This window comes from Mustela lutreola, chromosome 2 (genome assembly GCF_030435805.1).
Source record: "Mustela lutreola isolate mMusLut2 chromosome 2, mMusLut2.pri, whole genome shotgun sequence".
Taxonomy (NCBI): Eukaryota; Metazoa; Chordata; class Mammalia; order Carnivora; family Mustelidae; genus Mustela; species Mustela lutreola.
In genome coordinates this window covers 156,223,554-156,240,618 of record NC_081291.1, presented here as the reverse complement: position 1 = coordinate 156,240,618, position 17,065 = coordinate 156,223,554, and the positions used below count along the sequence as shown (strand labels likewise).

Sequence of the window (17,065 nt, the reverse complement as noted above, 5' to 3'; positions counted from 1 at the left end):
TGGGGCACCTGGGTGGCTCAGTGGGTTAAGCCGCTGCCTTCGGCTCAGGTCATGATCTCAGAGTCCTGGGATCGAGTCCCGCATCGGGCTCTCTGCTCAGCGGAGAGCCTGCTTCCCTCTCTCTCTCTCTGCCTGCCTCTCCATCTACTTGTGATTTCTCTCTGTCAAATAAATAAATAAAATCTTTAGAAAAAAAAAAATTTAAGAGCTATTTTGTTCAGCCTGGAGCAAATAAATTGAGAACCTGAAAAAAAATGGATGATTTTCCAATAAGATATAAGTTACCAAATTTGCCTCCAGAAAAATGAGATGATCTAAGTGGACTAATTACCATAGAAAAAAATAAAATTGTCAAAGTGTTGCCCATCTAACTGGCAATGGGGCCCATACTCTTTTATAGATAAGTTTTAACAAAAAGAAAAATTATATTTTTACTTATTTATTAATAATTAATTTAAATAGTAGTGCTTTTTAACCAAAAGCTAAGACAGGCTTTTAAAGATGTTAAAATATATTATATATTCATTATAAAATAGTCTTCCTAGGGGTGCCTGGGTGGCTCAGTGCGTTAAGGCCGCTGCCTTCAGCTTGGGTCATGGTCTCAGGGTCCTGGGATTGAGCCCTGCATCGTGCTCTCTGCTCAGCAGGGAGCCTGCTTCCTCCTCTCTCTGCCTGCTTGTCATCTCTCTGTCAAATAAATAAATAAAATCTTTTAAAAAAAATAGTCTTCCTAAATTCTTGTTATAAATACTTAATAAAAAGAAAATGACAAGGGGCACCTGGGTGGCTCAGTGGGTTAAGGCTCTGCCTTCAGCTCAGGTCATGATCTCAGGGTCCTGGGATTGAGACCCACATCAGGGCTCTGCTCAGCAGGGAGCCTGCTTCCCCCTCTCTCTCGGTCAAATAAATAAATCCTTAAAAAAAAAAAAGGAAAATTACAATTACTTAAATTGAAATTATATTTTACGAAGAATGCACATAGAATTTTACCAAATGCCCTTTCAGCATCTATGGATGTATTTTTCATTAAGTGTCATTCAAGAAACAGTCCAGTTAAAGAAAAAAATAAGAAAGAATGTCAATTATCACTACTCACCATTATTACATAACATTGTTCTACAGGCAGATACCAGCCAATGCAATTATGCAAAAGAATGATAGAAGTATGTAAAATTAGAACTGATGAGGTAATATTATCATACTTAGATATGACTGTTTACAGAGAAGCCCCAAGAGAATCAAGCTCTTTCAAACCAGGAAAGTATTTCCAGACAAGGCTGATTACAAAATTCATACTCAGAATTCAGCAATTTTCTGGTACGTAAAACTATGTCTTCTGATAACAACTATTTAAGAGGAGTAATGGGAAAAAATTACCCTATTTACAGTAGCAATGACCAAAAAAGGTAAGAAACTCAGCAAGAAATATACAGAAATTTCTTTTAAAAATGTAAAAAAAAATGCCAAGATCTTGAACAACAAAATGCAATCATACCAGCATCAACTGCCCCCAAACTGACAAATACAATGAATAACAATAAAATTATTTTTTCTTTTTAATTAGATCAATTCATTCAACAGTTAATATGAAATGTAAGACTTAAAACCATAAAACTCAGAAGAAATTATAGGGCAAAAGATGCATGGAATTGATCTGGCATAGACTTCTTGGATATGACACCAAAGGTATAGGCAAAAAGAAAAGAACATGGAATCTGTATGCATAAGTTTTCAAATTTGTGCATCAAAACACACTATCCACAGAGTAAAAAAACATCCCATAGGTTGGGAGAAAATATTTGGAAATCATACGTCTGACAGGAAACTAATATCCAAAAATCACAGAGAACTCCTGAAACTCAACAACAATAGCAACAACAAAAACCATTTCTATTAAAAAATGGGCAAAGGACTTGAATGGACATTTCTCCAGAAGATATACAAATGCCCAATAAGCAAGTGATATATGCTCAATATCATTAACCATTAGAGAAATGTAAACCAAAACTACCTAAGATACCACTTCATACCCATTAGGATGACTACTACCAGGAAAACAGAAAATAAGTACTGACAAGGATATGAAGAAAATGGAACCTGTGCCCTACTGATAGGAATATAAAATGATACAGCCACTATAAAAAGCAATATGGATGCCCCTCAAAAAGTTAAAAATTAAAAATAGAATTTCCATATGATCCAGAAATTCCACTGCTACGTATACCCAGAAGAACTGAAAGCAGGGTTTTGAAGAGGTATTTGCACACCCATGTTCACAGCAGCATTATCCACAGTAGCTAAAACATGGAAGCAATTCGTATCCATCAATGGATGAATGATTAAGAAAAATTCCATACAATGGAATAATATTCAACCTTTAAAAGGAAAGAAATTTCTGACATGTGCTACAACATGGATGAGTCTTGAGGGTATTATGCTAAGCAAAATAAGCCAGTCAAAAAAAGACTACTACTGGAGGCTGGGAAGATAGTGGAGGAGGAGGACCCAAAGCTTGCCTCATCCCACAGACAGAACTAGATAACGCTCACATCAACATAAATAACCCAAAAAATAACCCAAAGACTGGCAGAACAAACTACAAACTAAAAGTAGAGTAGAGGCCACATCAAAGAAGGGAGGAAGAATGGAGACGCAATATGGGAGAAAAGACCAGGGCTATGTGCAGTAGGGAAAGAGCTGGCAGTGCAAAGAAGGGCAAAAAAAAAAAAAAAAAAAGACTGTCACACTAGGGAGCCTACACAAGGAAGATGATTCCCCGTAACATTTGGTGCAGTTTTTTTTTTTTTTAAGATTACATATTTATTTATTTATTTGACAGACAGAGATCACAAACAGGCAGAGAGGCAGGCAGAGAGGAGGGCTGGGGAGGGGGACAGGCTCCCCATTGAGCAGAGAGCCCAATGCTGGGCTCCATCCCAGGACCCTGAGATCATGACCTGAGCCGAAGACAGAGGCTTTAACCCACTGAGCCACAACATTTGGCTTTGAAAGTGAGAGGGGCCAAATTTCATGAGTTCTTAAACCAGTGGGACTTAAAGTCTGAAACTTGAAAAATCAGTGGGCTCGGTTCTGGGAGAGCTCTAAGAGCTAAAGAAGTTAAGTCCCTATGCTTAAAGAGACAGTGACAAACAGCTTGCAGAAATACAGCATAGAAGCAACAGTTTGAAAAATTCCTGAGGCAGACAGGAAGGAGTTATTTACTCATCTCAGACCAAGTCCAGCAGAGGCAGGATGCAGGGAGACCTCTCCAAGAACAAAGGAACCAGCAGGCTCCATTTCTCTCCCCCGTCTCCCAGTATAAACACAATGGCCATAGGCAGGAACCAGCTCATTGCTAACACTCACTATCTAATTTGCTTACACCAAGCCTCACTCCCATGTGCTTAGATGATCTGCCCTTCCCAGTCATGCTTGCCTCAGTCCGGGCACTGCGGGTCTCCTCTGCCATAAGACCGTTGCAAAGCCTGCCAACACCATGTCTCCAAACTGAGCATTTTACAGGGCCTCAGTATTAGTGGCAGCAACAGCAGGTTTCATTTTGCAAGCAGACCAGAGCACACCTTACTAGAACACATCCTACCCTGGTCAAGACCAAACACTGCCCACAACAGGCAAAAGGAACCTCTGAAGATGACTGGACTGAAGGAAAAAGAAGCCAGGGCACACTAGCAGGTCATAAGCAATGAACATATGAGATGCTCCCTGAAGCACCAGGTCCTGGGGAACAGGGAAACTGTACAGCAGGGCATTACAGGATGTCTTCTTTATGTGAATAACCTCCAAGAGCAGGAGATACAGCTCACTTTCCTAACAGAGAAACAGACAAACAGAGGGAGGCAAAATGAGGAAACAAAGGAATATGTTCCAAATGAAAGAACAGGACAAAAACCACAGCAAAAGACCTAAACAAAACATGAAGAGGTAATATGCCTGATAGAGAACTGAAAGTAATGATTATAAAAATACTCACCAGACTTGAGAAAAGGGTGGAAAACATCAGTGAGACCCTTAACAAGGAGATAAAAAAGAACCAGTAAGAGATGAAGAACACAACAAATGAAATTAAAAATACCTGATGAAAGCAGAGGAACAAATTAATGACCTGGAAGACTAAGTAATGAAAAGCAATCAAGTTGAGTGACTGAGTGGGAAAAAAAAAAACCACAAACTGAGAATAGTCTCAAGGAACTCAATGACTCCATCAAGTGCAGTAACATTCACATTATAGGGAGCCCAGAACAAGAAGAGAAAGAAAAGGGGGCAGAACATTTATTTGAAGAAATAATAGCTGAAAACTTCCCTAATATGAGGAAGGAAACAGGTATCTAGATCCAGGAGGCACAACAATGCCCCCAGCAAAATCAACCCTAGGAGGTCCACACCAACATATATAGTTATTAAAATGCAAAAAGTAGTGATAAAGATGAAATATTAAAAGCAGTAAGAGAAAAGAACAGTTACATACAATGGCAGCATGATAAGGCTATCAGAAGATTTTTTAGCAAAAACTCTGCAGACCAGAAGAGAGTGGCATGATATATTCAAGGGGCTGAAAAGGAAAAATGTGCAGCCAAGAATATTCTGTCCAGCAAGACTACCATTCAGAACAGAAGGATAGACAATGAGTTTCCCAAACAAAAACTAAAAGAATTTATGATCACTAGACCAGCCCTAGAAGAAATTAAAGGGGGCTCTTTAAGTGGAAAGGAAAGACCGTTAAGTGAGAGTATGGAAAGTAGGGATCACAAAAGAAGTTTAAAAAAAAAAGTATACCTGTAAAAATTAATCAAGGGATTCACAAAATAAAAGGATGTCAAATATGATACCATATTTGAAAAACATGGAGGAGACAGGAGTAAAGAATGAGTTCAAACTTGAATGACCATCAACTTAATACAGACTGCTATAGGGCGCATGGGTGGCTCAGTGGGTTGAGCCGCTGCCTTCGACTCGGGTCATGATCTTGGGGTCCTGGGGTCGAGTCCCGCATTGGGCTCTCTGCTTGGCAGGGAGCCTGCTTCCCTCTCTCTCTCTGTCTCTGCCTGCCTCTCCATCTACTTGTGATCTCTCTCTGTCAAATAAATAAATAAAATCTTTAAAAAAAAAATACAGACTGCTATATGCAAAATATATTCTATACAAACCTAATGATAACCATAAATCAAAAACCAGTAATAGATACACAAAGAATAAAGAGAAAGGAATCCAATTATATCACTAAAGATAGTCAGGACACCATGAAAGAGCAAGAGAAGGAACAGAGAGAAACCATAAAAACAACCACAAAACAAGTAACAAAATGTCAAAAATGCTTATAATTACTTTGAATATGAATGGACTAAATATTCTAATCAAAAGTCAGAGTGACAGAGTGGATTAAAAAAAAAAAAATTCTACCTGGTGATTCACAGACCTGTACCCCTGGGGATAAAAATATATGTTTATAAAAAATAAAAAATTAAAAAAAAAATTCTGCCCACAAGATACTCTTTTCAGTCTTAGAGACACCTGTAGATTAAAAGTGAGGGGATGACAGATAGCTAACAGACACATGAAAAAGTGTGCTGCATCACTCGGCATCAGAGAAATACAAATCAAAAGCACAATGAGATATCACCTCACACCAGTCAGAATAGCTAAAATTAACAAGTCAGGAAATGACAGATGCTGGCGAGGATGTGGAGAAAGGGAACACTCCTATACTGTTGGTGGAAATGCAAGCTGGTGCAACCACTCTGGAAAACAGCATGGAGGTTCCTCAAAAAGTTGAAAATAGAGCTACCCTACAACCCAGCAATTGCACTATGGGTTTTTACCCTAAAGATACAAATGTAGTGATCCAAAGGGCATGTGCACCTGAATGCTGATAGCAGCAATGTCCACAATAGCTAAACTATGGAAAGAACCTAGATGTCCATCAACAGATAAATGGATAAAGAAGATGTGGTATATATACAAAATGGAATACTATGCAGCCATCAAAAGAAATGAAAACTTGCCATCTGCAACAACATGGATGGAACTACAGGGTATTATGCTTAGCGAAATAAGTCAATCAGAGAAAGACAACTATCATATGATCTCCCTGATATGAGGAAGTGGCGAAGCAATGTGGGAGGTTTGGGGGGTAGGAAAAGAATAAATGAAACAAGATGGGATCAGGAGGGAGACAAACCATAAGACTCTTTTTTTTTTTTTAAAGATTTTATTTATTTATTTGACAGACAGAGATCACAGGTAGGCAGAGAGGCAAGCAGAGAGAGAGGAGGAAGCAGGCTCCCCGCTGAGCAGAGAGCCCGATGTGGGGCTCGATCCCAGGACCCCAGGATCATGACCTGAGCCGAAGGCAGAGGCTTTAACCCACTGAGCCACCCAGGCGCCCCAAACCATAAGACTCTTAATCTCACAAAACAAACTGAGGGTTACTGGGGGGAGGGGGGAGGGAGAGGATGGTGGGGTTATGGACACTGGGGAGGGTATGTGCTATGGTGAGTGCTGTGAAGTGTGTAAACCTGGTGATTCACAGTCCTGTATCCCTGGGGCTAATAATATATTATATGTTTATAAAATTTTTTTTTAATTATTTTTAGAAAAAGTGAAGGGATGGAGAAACATTTATTATGCAAATGATATCAAAACAAAGCCAAGATAGCAATACTTATACTGGACAACATAGACTTTAAAACAAAGACCGTAAGAAGAGACAAAGAAAGACACAATATAATAAAGGAAACAATCCAACAAAAAGATGTAATAATTATAAATATTTATGCACCCAAAATGAGAGTACCAAAATACACAAAACCATTAACAACAAACATTAACAAAACTATCATAAGAATAGAATAATAGAAGGGACCTGAATACTCCACTTACATCAACAGAGCAACCATCCAAATAGAAAATCAACAAGGAAACAGTGGCTTTGAATGACACATTGAACCAGATGGATTTAACAGATATATTCAGAACACTCCATCCTAATACAGCAGAACACACATTCTTTTCAAGTGCACATACAGCATTCTCCAGAATAGATCACATATTAGGCCACAAAACAAGTCTCAACAAATTTAGAAAGATTTAAGTGATAAATGCATCTTTTTTTACCTCAATGCTGTGAAATTAGAAATTAACCTCAAAAAAAAAAAATCTGCAAAGAGCAAAAGTACATGAAGGTTAAATAACGTGCTACTGGGGCGCCTGGTTAGTTCAGTGAATACAGCATACAACTCTTGATCTCAGGGTCATGAGTTCAAGGCTCACACTGAGTAGAGAGCTTACTTAAAACAAACAAACATAAGATACATGCTACTAAACGACGAGTAGGTCAACCAAGAAATCAAAATTACATGGAAACAAATGAAAATGAAAACACAATGGTCCAAAATCTGTGGGATGCAGCAAAAGCAGTTCTAAAAGGTAAGTTTATAGCAATACAGGCCTACTTCAAGAAGCCAGAAAAGACTCAAATAAACAATCAAGTAATCTTACACCTAAAAAAGCAAGAAAAAGAACAAGCAAAACCTAAAACTAGCCAAAAGAAGGAAATAAAAAAGATCAGAGCAAAAATAAATGATATAGAAACTAAAAAAACAATAGATCATTGAAACCAGGAGCTGGTTCTCTTAAAATATCGACAAAATTGATTGACCTCTAGCTAGAGTCATAAAAAAGAGAGAGAGAGAGCTCAAAAATTCACAAATGAAAAAGAAGAAATAACTAACACCACAGAAATAAAAACAGTTCTAAGAGAATATCATGAAAAATCATATGCCAACAAATTGGACAACCTAAAAGAAATGGATAAATTCCTAGAAACACACAACCTACCAAAACTGAAGCAGGAAGAAACAGAAAATTTGAACAGACTAATTACCAGCAGTAAACTGAGTCAGTAATCAAAAAACTCCAAACAAACAGAAGCACCAGACAGCTTCACAGGCGAATTCTGGCAAACATTTAAAGAAGAGTTAATACTTATTCTTCTTGGAACACCTGAGTGGCACAGTCAGTTAAGCGTCCAGCTCTTGATTTCAGCTGGGGTCATGATCTCAGGTTGTGAGATCGAGCCCTGAATTGGGCTCCATGGTTGGCGTAAAGCCTGCTTAAGATTCTCTCTCCCTCTACCCACCCCCCCAAAAAAAACCAAACTTACTCTCAAACTATGCCCCCAAAAATAAGAGGATGGGAATCTTCCAATATCATTCTATGGGGCCAGCATAATCCTGATACCAAACAAGATAAAAACACCACAAAAAAAAGAAGACTATAGGCCAATATCTCTGATGAACAGATGCAAAAAACCCTCAACAATATTCTAATAAACCAAATTCAACAACACATTAAAAAAATTGTTCACCACAATCCTGTGAGATTTATTCCCTGGATGCAAGGGTGGTCCAATATCTGCAAATCACTCAATGAGATACATCAATAAAAGAAAAGATAAAACCATATGGTCATCTCAATAGATGCAAAAAAATTGACAAAGTATAATATTCATTCATAATAAAAATCCTCAACAAAGTAGGTTTAGAGGAAAAATACCTCAACATAATAAAGGCCTATATGAAAAACCTGTAACAATCATCATATTCAATGGGGATAAACTGATAGCTTTTCCCCTAAGGTCAGGAATAAGACAATGATGTCCACTCTCACAACTGTTACTCAACATAACACTGGAAGTCCTAGCCACAGCAATCAGACAACAAAAAGATATAAAAGGCATCTAAATTGGTAATGAAGATGAAAACTTTCACTATTTGCAAATGACATGATACTATATATCGAAAATCCTAAAGACCACCAAAAAACTACGAGAACTTGATAAATGAATTTGGTAAAGTCTCAGAATACAAAATCAATGTACAGAAATATGTTGCTTTTCTATGCACTAACAAAGAGGCAGCAGAAGGAGAAATTAAGAAAACAATCTCATTTACAATTGCACCAAAAATAATAAAATACCTAGTAATAAACTTAACCATGGAAGTGAAAGACCTGTACTCTGAAAATTATAAAACACTGATGAAAGGAATTGAAGACAACACTAAGAAGTGGAAAGACATTCCATGCTTCATGGATTGGAAGAAAAATATTGTTAAATAATAAATAATAACAAATACTGTTAAAATGTCCACACTACCCAAAGAAATCTACACATTTAATGTAATCCCTATCAAAATACCAACAACATCTTTCGCAGAGCTAGAACAAATAATCCTAAAATTTGTATGGAACCACAAAAGATCCTGAATAGCCAAAGCAATTTTGAAAAAACAAAACAAAACAAAACTTGAGGTGTCACAACTCCAGACTTCAAGTTATATTACAAAGTTGTGAGAAATGAAAACAATATGGTACTGGCACAATTATTCTTTGACAAAGGAGGAAGGAATATGTAATGGGAAAAAGACGGTCTCTTCAACAAGTGGTATTGGGAAAACTGGACAGTTACATGCAAAACAATGAAACTAGATCACTTTCTTACATCACACACAAAAATAAATTCAAAATGGATTAAAGACATAAATGGAGAACTGAAACCATAAAAATCCTAGAAGAGAGCACAGGAAGTAATTTCTTTGACAATGGTCATAGCAACATTTTTCTAGACATGTCTCCTCAGACAAGGGAAATAAAAGCAAAAATAAACTATTGGTACTACAAAATAAAAAGCTTCTGCACAGCAAAGGAAACAATCAACAAAACTAAATGGCAATCTATTTGAGAGGACTGAATAAGAAGATATTTACACAGAACATATGCAATAAAGGGTTAGTATCCAAAGTATATAAAGAACTGACATTACTCAACATCCCCAAAACAAATAATCCAATTAAAAAATGAGTAGAAGAGGGGCGCCTGGGTGGCTCAGTGGGTTAAACCGCTGCCTTCGGCTCAGGTCATGATCTCAGGGTCCTGGGATCGAGTCCCGCATCGGGCTCTCTGCTCAGCAGGGAGCCTGCTTCCTCCTCTCTCTCTCTCTGCCTGCCTCTCTGCCTACTTGTGATTTCTCTCTGTCAAATAAATAAATAAAATCTTTAAAAAAAAAAAATGAGTAGAAGAAATGAATAGACATTTCTCCAAAGAAGACATACAGATGGGAAACTGACACATGAAAAGATGCTCAACATCATACATCACCAGGGAAATGCAAATCAAAACTACAATTAAAAAAAAAAAAAAAAAAACTAAAAAACCCCACAAACCTACAGTGAGATTATCACCTCACATCTGTCAGAATGACTAAAATAAAAACACAAGAAAGAACAAATGATGGCAAGAATGTAGAGAAAGGAGACACCTGGGTGGCTCAGTGGGTTAAGCCTCTGCCTTAAGCTCAGGTCATGATCTCAGGGTCCTGGGCTTGAGCCCTGCATTGCGTTCTCTGCTCAGCAGGAATCTGCTTCCCCTTCTTTCTCTGCCTGCCTCTCCGTCTACTTGTGATCTCTTTCTCTCTCTCTCTCTGTGTCTAATAAATAAAATCTTTAAAAAAAAAAAAAAAGGATGTGGAGAAAGGAACCCTGTTGGTGGGAACACAAACTGTACAACCACTGTACTGAAAACAGTATGGAGGTTCCTCAAAAAGTTAAAAATATAACTACCTGACTATCCAGGAATCGGAATACTGAATATTTACCATAATACAAAAACACTAATTCAAAGGATACATGTACCCTTATGTTTACTGCATTATTTCCAATCACGAAATTATGGAAGGAGCTCAAGTATCCATCAACAGATAAATATAAACATGTAAGATAAATATATATATACACTACACACACACACACACACACATACATACAGTGGAGTGTTATTCAGCCATGAAAAATAATGAAGTCTTCCCATTTGCAACAACATGGATGGAGCTAGAGAGTATAATCCTAAGCAAAATAAATCAGAGAAACATAAATACCATACAATTTCACTTACATCAGGAATTTAAGAAACAAAGCTAATGAGCAAAGGTTAAAAAAAAAAAAGGTAGAGACACAAAACAAGAAACAGACTTTTTAAAAAAATTAACATATAATGAATTTGTATCAGGGGTACAGGTCTGTGAATCATCAGTCTTACACATTTCACAGCATTCACCATAGCACATACCCTCCCCAATGTCCATCACCCAGCCACCATATTCCTTCCCACCCCTCAGCAGCCCTCAGTTTGTTTCCTGAGATTAAGAGTCTCTTATGGTTTGTTTCCCTCCCCGGTCCCATCTTGTTTCATTTTTCCCTCCCTTACCCCACGAACCCCTGCCCTGCGTCTCAAATCCTCATATCAGAGAGATCATATAATTGTCCTTCTCAGATTGACTTATTTTGCTTAGCATAATACTCTCTAGTTCTATCCACATCATTACAAATGGCAAGATTTGAGGTTTTTTATGGCTGCGTAGTATTTCATTGTACATATACACCACATCTTTATCCATTCATCTGTTGATGGACATGTAGACTCTTTCCTTAGTTTGGCTTTTGTGGACATCGCTGCTATAAACATTTGGGTGCATGTGCCCCTTTGGATCACTACATTTGTATCTTTAGGGTATATACCCAGTAGTGTAATTGCTGGGTCATAGGGTAGCTCTATTTTCAACTCTTTGAGGAAGCTCCATCTGTTTTCTAGAGTGGCTGCACCAGCTTGCATTCCCACTAAGAATACAGGAGGGTTTCCCTTTCTCCACACCCTTACCAACACCTGTTGTTTCCTGACTGGTTAATTTTAGCCATTCTGACTGGTGTGAGGTGGTATTTCACTGTGGTTTTGATTTGTAAAGAAACAGACTCTTAACTGCAGAAAACAAACTTATAGTTAACAGGAGGGAGGAGAGGATGATATAAGTGATGGGGATTAAAGACTACACTTAACACGATGAATACTAAGTAATGTATAGAATTGTTCCATCACAATATTGTGCACCTGAAACTAAAAGAACACTGTATGCTACCAATATTGGAATTAAAACAAAAAACATAATTTTAAGAAGTACATATATGTGTTTACAGACAAGTACTGTGTGATTATACTTTATGTAAAGTACTTAGAGTAGTCAAAATCACAGAGAAAGAAAGTAGAGTGGTTATTGCCAGGGGCTGGGGTGAAGGTAGGGGACGGGAATGAGGAATTATTAACACGTACTGAGTTTCAGTTTTATAAGATGAAAAAGAGTTATGAATATGGGTGGTGGTGGTTGCACAACATTATAGATGTACTTAATACCACTAAAGTATATATTTAAAAATGGTTAAAATTTTAACTTCTGTGTGTATTTTAACATGATAAAATTTAATAAAGTAGGGGATGAGCCAAAAAAAAAAGTTATATGAAAAAGTGAGCAAGAATATCCATACAAATTCTGGAAACATAAAGTAAGGAATGGCCTCACTCAATTATTTAAAAAAAGTTATAAAGTTATAATTACGGGATCCCAGGTGGCTTAAAAGTGTAACAATTATTAAAATATTATACACTATAAATGAAAAGGCATAGTTTGACAGAGAAAAACAAGTCTAAGAATAGATTCAAATCCTTATGGATTTCTTTTTTTAAAGATTTTATTCATTTATTTATTTATTTGAGAGAGAGAGCACAAGCGTGCACGCACACAATTAGGGCAGAGGGAGAGGGACAAGCGGACTCCCAGTTGAGCCGAAAGCCCCATACAGGACTCAATCCCAGGACCATGAGATCATGACCTGAGCGGAAAGCAGCCGCTTAACTGACTGAGCCACCCAGGTGCCCCTATTTCTCTCTCTTCCTTTTCTTAAAGATTTATTTTTTTAAAGAGAAAGAGCATGCATGTACATGTGAACAAGTCTGAGGGGGAGTAGAATGGCAGGGAGAGGAACTGGGAAAGAATCTCAAGCAGATCCAGTGCTGAGTGTGGAACCCAATGCAGAGCTTGATGTCACAACTCTGAGATCCTGACCTGAGCTGAAACCAAGAGTCCCACGCTTAACAAACTGGGCCACCCACGTGCCCCTTTATTTCTTTATAGAAACCGCATGTGTATCAAAATTGACACTTCAAATCAGTGGGGTATAAGTAGTTTAGGTGGATTATTGAATAAATAGTGTTGAGATAAGAAATAATTGAGTAATCATCTGAAAAAAATCAGAACTACAATGTTCACCTTATTAAAAATAAATTCCAGGGGCGTTGGGTATTATAATCTCCATGTGTGCAGAACTTTTCTAACTATGAACCCAAACCCAGAAGTCATTAAAGAAAAAAACTGATATGAAACTGATATGATTGCAACATATATACATGTATCATTTTATAACATCACTTACAACACCACAATGCAAGTCATAGGAAAAGTCAACTGGCAAAAAGTATCTGAAATTCACATTACAGAAAAAAGTTAATTTCTATATTATGAAAGCTCCTGTAAATAAACAGAACACCAAGAGACTTAAAAATAAAAATGGCCAAAGGGTATAAAACAAAAAACACAAATGGCTTTTAAACATAAAAAACAGGGACGCCTGGGTGGCTCAGTGGGTCAAAGCCTCTGCCTTCAGCTCAGGTCATGATCTCAGGGTCCTGGGATCGAGCCCCGCATCAGGCTCTCTGCTCGGCAGGGAGCCTGCTTCCTCCTCTCTCTCCACCTGCCTCTCTGCCTACTTGTGATATCTGTTTGTCAAATAAATAAATATTTTTAAAAAATAAAATAAAATAAACAAAATACAAACAAAAAACATTAAAAAACAGTTCAACCTCTCTCATAAGAGAAATACAAATAAAGTTGTAATATACAGGATCAAAAATATTATATCGATATTATATATCATTTATTATACTGAAATATATATATAGGTTATACTGAGTATATTATATTGAAAAGAATGGAGAAAAACTTTTTCATACTTTGCTGGTGCAAGAATAAACAGGTACAATTTTTCTGGCAGGTAGTTTCACCATATAAATGAAAATCGTAAATGCAAATATCCTGAGTTTTTTTCTATAGAGTAACATAAAAAAAATATATATGTATACACACACACACACACACACACACACACAAGGATACTCACTATGGTATCATTTCTATAGCAAAAAAAGAAGACAAACCCCAACTGTTTACCAATAGTAGACGAGTTGAAGAAATCATGGCCTAAAAAAAGGAATGAGGGAGCGCATGGGGTTGTGATATGGAATGACCTCCAGTGTAAAGTATTCACAGTGAAAAGGGCCAAGTTATAGAGAAGTATGTGTGGTATACTACCATTTTTGGAAAAAGACCATCTCTGAGGCAATGGGACTGGCAGGCTATACAGCTGAATGGAAAGAACACATTCCTTTGATTACAGTATTAAGTAATAGTAGGATGACTACTTATACCCTTTACACATTTTGTATTTTACACCTTGAACACAAACTACCTATGTAATATAATAACTTTTAAAAACTCTCTATTTACCTTCAAAGAAACAATGCTTCCATTTTCGTAAGTAGAAATAATCATCTGCACCATAGAGAAACAGAGTATGGTTTTCATAGTATTTTAGATAGAATCCTCCCTTAGGGAGCTTGAAAAGACATAATTATTATATCGTAACCAAATCCTGTATAAAGAAAAGTCTTTTTTTTTTACAGCAGGACAGAGAACAACTAAACAAGACCAAATTCACTAAATTTGATGACACTCAATCCAAGTTAGCTAGCTAAATCTGGGATTCCTAGACAAAATCAGAGAACAGTTTCTTAAAAGCCAGAAGATGGCGATATTACCTCATTAAAGTCTCACTCAGCAAGGTATCTGTCTCTGACCTTACTTCTTAACAAACCTGATTTTCCTCCTTAGGTCTCTCCTTGCCTTCCTGCATTCCCTCCTCTATTTACCTATGCTTCTACTCTTCACCCATGATATGAAACTGAAATAAACAGTGGAAAAGAAATATAAAGAAATTCCTGAATTTATAACAACACTATTTTTAAGTGCATATAACAGAACTGAAATATATTATAAGGTTCTTGTCTTTTTTTTTTTTTAAGATTTTATTTATTTATTTGACAGAGAGACATCACAAGTAGGCAGAGCAGCAAGCAGAGAGAGAGGGAAAAGCAGGCTCCCTGCCACGCAGAGAGCCCGATGCGGGGCTGGATCCCAGGACTCTGAGATCATAACCCAAGCCAAAGGCAGACTTAACTCACTGAACCACCAGGTGCCCCTATTATAAGGTTTTTATGGTTAATTATGAACACAGGATTATTTTCGTTTTCTTCTGAAACTACACTAAAATGACGCTAAAGGACTAAAAAAGGACAAGCCCATCCAAAAAACCTTTATTTATATATATATATATATAATGAAAGGAGACCATAGCTGATGAAAGACATAAAGCTTTTTGAAGCTAGCTTGAATGAATAGTAACTGGCTTGGTAAAACAGACAAGCCAAACCTGTGTGTGTGAGGGTCGGTGGAGGTGTAAAACCAGTAAGAAACAACAGAAATGCTCAAGAATTGGAGACATCTGAAGGTAAGAGTCTGGCTTGGGGCTGAAAACAGGAATACTGGTCAAAAGTTTGAGTAAGAAATACTCAGAAATCCTACCATGTAGCCAAGAAACTTCTTCTCCTGCCCCCTAGCAAGAGATAAGTGTTTATATTCTTAACACTAAATCAGACAGGATGTAGAAAGCAGGTCCACACAAGGTTGTGTGTCATATCCTAACACAAAGAGGCTAAATGAAGATTTATATACTGAACAGTGGACCCAGCTCTATCCTCCAAATCAGCTTCAGAACAGAGGCCAATCAAGCACACTCCTCCATGGGGAATCTGACCCAAGAGAAAAGACCTGCAATCATTCAATCACACTGTGTAAAATTTGCAGTAAACAACTCGCCATAGAGTTTTTTACTCAGCTTTTTTTACTGCCTCACTCTTTAATCTGAACAGATGGCCAAAGTTTACTGAACAATTGAGAAAAGCCTTGAATGTGCAATGAAAGACCAAATTAACAAAACAACAGTAGAACAAATTAATAAAAAGTATAAAAGAAAAAAGGGGAAAAAAGGAAAAGAAGGAAGGGCAGAGAGGGAAAGAGAAAAAAAGCAAAATAAAGGTAGGTAGAGCAGTGCCTGGGTGGCTCAGTGAAGTGCCTGTCTTTGCCTCAGGTCATGATCTCAGGGTCCTAGGAGCCCTCCTGCATGCAGCTCCTCAGCAGGAAGTCTCCCTCTCCCTCTGTGTGTTCCTTCATGCTTGCTCACTCTTCACCAATAAATAAGTCAAATATTTTTAATTTTTATTTTTTAAAGCTTTTAAAAAATATTTTATTTATTTGACAGAAAGAGCGGGCACAAGGACAAGCAGGGGGAGTGTCAGGCAGAGGACAGAGAGAAGCAGGCTCCCCACTGAACAAGGACCCACCCCACCCCCAACCTGGGGCTCAATTCCAGAACCCTGAGATCATGACCTGAGCAGAAGGCAGACAATTAACCGACAGAGCCACCCAGAACCCCTCTTTTTTTTTTTTTTTTTTTAAAGATAGGTCGGAAACCTTCCACAACACAAAGTAGAGCAAAAAGTTAAAAATTAGATCACCAATCCAGAATGCCCAACTACAAAAGAATTACAGAAAAGGAAAAAAGGAAAGAAACTATACAAAAGTATGACATTTCTGTTTCTAGCAACACGGTGAAATAAATGATCTGTAAACTTTATCTTAACAAAATATCTAGAAATGGAGAAATTAAATATTCTCTCAAACACTGAGCTCACAAAAAACCAAAGCTTTCAGCCGCCATGGAGGAATTTTTCAACATTAACCAAAACTCAGCTTTTAATGGCTCTACAGTGACAACAGACAAGGCCTTGAGAATTATATGAAGTTAAGAGTTGGAATTGAGGCTCCCCACCCCCTTCCATACATTCTCAATGAAAGGATGGACTAGGGAGAGGGGAAAATCAACCAACATTTAAGAAAAGACAAGAAAATGTCTCCCTCTAGCTCTGGATTATAGGAATCAGGAGAATAAAAAGATTTAAAAAGACTCAGATTCAGATATCACAATGACCTCCA

At 37.4% G+C, this 17,065-nt stretch overlaps 1 protein-coding gene across 7 annotated transcripts in view; it reads right to left on the bottom strand.

The window, feature by feature from the left end:
• TFDP2 (transcription factor Dp-2) overlaps positions 1 to 17,065 on the bottom strand; it is a 175,494-nt gene that overhangs the window by 139,461 nt on the left and 18,968 nt on the right. The window contains exon 2 of one of the 7 annotated variants that reach the window (XM_059163887.1): positions 780 to 914. The exons of the other annotated variants lie outside the window; for them this stretch is intronic. The gene's annotated coding sequence lies outside the window, so the exon portion shown is untranslated. The remainder of the gene's footprint in view (positions 1 to 779; positions 915 to 17,065) is intronic. 7 annotated transcript variants of the gene reach the window in all.